Source organism: Capsicum annuum, unplaced genomic scaffold, assembly GCF_002878395.1.
Source record: "Capsicum annuum cultivar UCD-10X-F1 unplaced genomic scaffold, UCD10Xv1.1 ctg79816, whole genome shotgun sequence".
Classification (NCBI taxonomy): Eukaryota; Viridiplantae; Streptophyta; class Magnoliopsida; order Solanales; family Solanaceae; genus Capsicum; species Capsicum annuum.
In genome coordinates, this window is record NW_025890427.1 from 1 (window position 1) to 4,505 (window position 4,505).

The 4,505-nt window shown below is 40.2% G+C and overlaps 1 pseudogene; it reads right to left on the reverse strand.

Moving 5' to 3' along the window:
- Positions 1-453: 453 nt before the first annotated feature.
- Positions 454-2,550, reverse strand: LOC124895090 (annotated as a pseudogene).
- Positions 2,551-4,505: the final 1,955 nt, after the last annotated feature.

Sequence of the window (4,505 nt, forward strand, 5' to 3'; positions counted from 1 at the left end):
TGAGAGATGTCTGCATCTACATTTGTTCTTCTTTAGTTTGTATTAATCTACTTACGCTTTACTAACTTAATATATTTTTCAAGTTCATATGCTCAAATATGATTCATAATTTCAAACCATATTTGTTTCGCAAACAGAAATAAGATTATAGCTCATCAAGTAACTGATACTTACGAATTAGAGCAGGGAAAAATTACGAATCAAAACATGAATTCTCTGGAATATCCCGTCTTCACAAGGGTATGCGAAGAATATAAGAGGGACTCGCATACAAAAAGTGCAGCCCGGTGTACTAAAGCTACCGCTATGCGCGGTGTCCGGGGAAGGGCCCCACCACAAGGGGACTTGCATACAAATGGAAAGAAAATGTTGTTGTCAAAAGAAATCACATCAGCAAAAGTTTTGAGTATGACAATATATAACCTCTATCAAAAATTTCAAATTATTCAAAAAAGAAAAAGCGGAAAAAACGTAAAACGCCTTTCCAAAAGAATCCTCATATTGCACAGCAGAAAGATTTTCATCAATATCTAATCCTAAAGGATACTCTATGTGGTTTGAATTTAGGCAGCACCAGAGCCGTATTTCTTTCCAAAAACAATCATGTGAAGTTTATCATATCCAGCCAACACACCAGCACCAGCAACAGCAACAGCACGAAGGATGTTAGCACCACCAGCACGTATGAAATGAGATATGGGACCCTCGCTCTTAAGAATCTGGGAGAATGCGTGAAGTGAGCTCTTGTACTTCACAGCTTCACCGGAGGTCATCATCATTCTTCTTCGGACTGTGTCAATTGGGTATGAGGCAAGACCGGCACAGTTGGTAATCACCCACCCAAGAACAAAGCTAACAAAGAAACTATCCTGTAAACATCCATATAAGCCAAGTGAAATTGTTGAGCCAACGATATTATCAAAATTCACTTAAACCAATAACAAGCAAAGACGCTAAAACAGACAAACGCTAACCTATAGTCTTCCAGTCAAGAGAACAGGCTTTAAGGAGTCATACATTCCGAAGTACAAACCACGGTAGACAATTATACCAACACATGAAATGTTGAATCCACGGTACAGTCCAGCAACTCCATCAGAAGCGAGTGTCTTTCTGTAGACATCAATCATACCATTGAACCGTCTCTCGCCTCCTTTCTTTGCAGCCTTGGCATCATTTGCAAGAGGGGTACGTGCGTAGTCCAATGAGTAGACAAAGAACAACGAGGAAGCACCAGCTGCACCACTGGATGCAAGGTTTCCAGCAAACCACATCCAGTAGCCATGCATCACGGTCCTTCTTGAAGTTGAAGAGTCTCTTGAAACAATCCTTAAATGCAAAGATCAAGGCCTGTGGAAAAATCAACGTTAGGCTATCATAATGTCAAATAGGGTATGGAATGGCAGATGATAATTTATCGGTAAAAAGAAGGCAAACGGTGAACCTGAGTAGGGAAATAACGGATATTAGCAGTGTTTCTCCTCCACAAAACGACAGCCTCTTCATCCTGCATTGTCCTTTTGAAAGAGTCTCCAATTCCCTTGTATAGTTCCGAGAGTCTATCAGTCTTGATCATCTCATCTTGGTTTTGGATCAAAAGCTTCACACGCTCGATAGGAGCAGCAGCAGTCTTTGAAACAGCAGCAGAAACTCCACCCATGAGGAAGTCAGTCACAAAAGCCGCAACACCTTTCTCCGCGGGAGCCTTTACAAACACTGTTGAAGAATTTGCGGTGATCATTGATTGATTATCTCCACTTGCTTTTATGGATTTATCTCCACATGCTTGTCCGCAAAGGAGCAGTCATATCAAATACCTGTTGCACTGGTACCAGCTGGTTGCTGATCAACCAATACACCAGCAGTAGGAACAAAGAACTACCAAGTTTGGTTTGGAAAGAGTTCCACACCAACAATATCTACCAAAAAATAAAATATAACTTGTATTGGTTGAATGATTTTATACGTGAAATGACAATAATGAGCGGTTGTTCTGTCATAAAACAAAGAACTGTGACTTTCTGAGATAATTATCGATAGTTGATTGACGATGTGAACAATCAACTAGACCTCAGCATTATGAATTCTCTTTCAAATCGTGTCATTTAAACTCATTTCTATCAAGTACTATGGTGTATATTAGACATTATAATATAGTTTAGACATTTATTTGTCTAAAACTGGATGAGAACCACCTCCACTACTTTAGAGATAAGAAATGAGAACCAAACATGTCTGCATCATGTACCATGTAGTCCTCCAGTCAAGAGAACAGGCTTTAAGGAGTCATACATTCCGAAGTACAAACCACGGTATAGTCCAGCAACCCCATCAGAAGTGAGTGTCTTTCTGTAGATATCAATCATACCATTGAACTGTCTCTTGCCTCCTTTCTTTGCAGCCTTGGCATCATTTGCAATACGGGTACGTCCATAGTCAAATGAGTAGACAAAGGATAACGAGGAAACACCAGCTGCACCACCGGATGCAAGGTTTCCAGAAAACCACGTCCAGTAGCCATCACGGTCCTTCTTGAAGTTTGATACAAGACTAAGTGTGTATCCAGAGATTCAAGCCAACACGAGCAATATGCTGAACAACAAGGTGCTAGTGAATCGAAATAGGCCACTCACGGCTTCACTAGACTTTAGATTTAGTTTTGAGCAAGAAAAGAGATGAACACAAGAACAACAATGCTAGTGAATCGAAAGAGCCCCACACGGCTTCACTAGACTTCAAAAACCAACAACAATACAATGTTAACAAAAGAGATGGATAGATAGTTTGACATACAATATTCAAGAATATAAGAACCCTAACCTCATGTAAGGACCCTAAGATTAATGAATGTTAACACCAAACTCTTATGTTGACAAAAGAGGGACTTTACCTCCCTAATCACCAACGTATCAAGCCAACGATGCAACACAAGTGATATCCACACTTGGGCAGCCCTACTTATGGATTGGTGGCTTTTCCAAGCCCTACAACTAAGGGCTGTTACACTCCTCACCCTAGAGACAAAGTTTGTCTTCCATCAATAAACAACTAATGAGAAAAAGACCTAAAATGTTCTATTTATATTCTATTACAAGAAAAGGCAAAATGACAACAATGCCCTTAAAGGGTCGGGTGGCCATAGAGTGCATTTGGACCCAATGAAGTAACCAAAATACCCTTAATAAAGATGACCAAATCATGACCCATTAAGTGTTGTCCAAAACCGTGAGTTCTCAAGTCTTCGATGTTCCAAGCAATCTTCCACACACGGCCTTGCTTGTGCTCAAAACGGGTCTTCCTTGCATATTCTTGTGCCCTCGGGGTGACAAAGTCTTGAGCCTTTAAATGATGACCTCCAATCATGTCTTCAAAAATTAAGGTGTACATTTGACTTGTATCATCCTTCCCTTCTTGAAAAGGATTCGACCTCGAATCCAAACCTTGCAAGAACAAAGAGAAGACAAACAAGCACCACATCCTCATGACATGAGGGTTAGAGTTAGTACAATAAACAACATCAACATGCCAAGGAGGTACACACTTGATATATAACCACACGTCCTTTGTTATAATCACGAGGGACTTAGAAAAAAAATTACAATATCACTCAAACAAGTGGACAAACCAAGAACTATCCATCCTTCACACCCTAAGAAGTTACCGGGATCGAATGGGAGACGTAACCAAGGGCTTAGGTCTCGGATACTCTCACTTTCCCCTAGGGTGTCATCCTCAAAATTAAGCAAGCCCTCTTTATCACTATTGAAAATATCATGAACTAAAAGAGGGTTGAGAAAGGTGTTCCATAAGTCAACTTCAAATAAAGGGTTCCCATGCATGCACTTACTACTAGTTTCAAAATTTCCACTAGGAATTTGCCCAACATAAGAAACACATAAAGACGAAGTAGATGGCATTTCTAAGCCTATATCACCTTCTCTTTCACAAGATTTATCCTCACATACGTACAAACCATCACGGGAAGCCAAAGGACCACAATCAAAATCATCTTCACAAAGACAATCACAACTCGGGTTTTCTAAATATTCAAGCAAATCAAGATCATCTATGTTCGGTTGATCATTTTGCTCACCCTCACTAGTTGTTGGAAATTCACATACCAATGTAGACTCACCTTGTTTTTCACAAGGGTCAACTAGTGTGTGAATACTCTCGTCACTTGGTAATGGAACCTTAGTGAAGTTGTAAGTGTTAGCACTAGATGGACACAAATCATTCTCACGAGGAGAATCAATTTCGTCATCTAAAGGATCAACTAGTGCTTGTGTATCTACAACAAGAGTTTGGTCCTCATGTGACCTAACAATATCAAGAGTATCACAAAATGAAGACTCATGCACTCCTACACTAGGTAAAACCGCAACTACGTTCATATGAGTGTAGGGGATAACATTTTTACCTCGTAGCTCACATGAGCTATGGTCTTCATCTTGACGTGTGTCCGGGTAGCCCACTTGCTCCGTTGGAACTCCCATATGATCCAA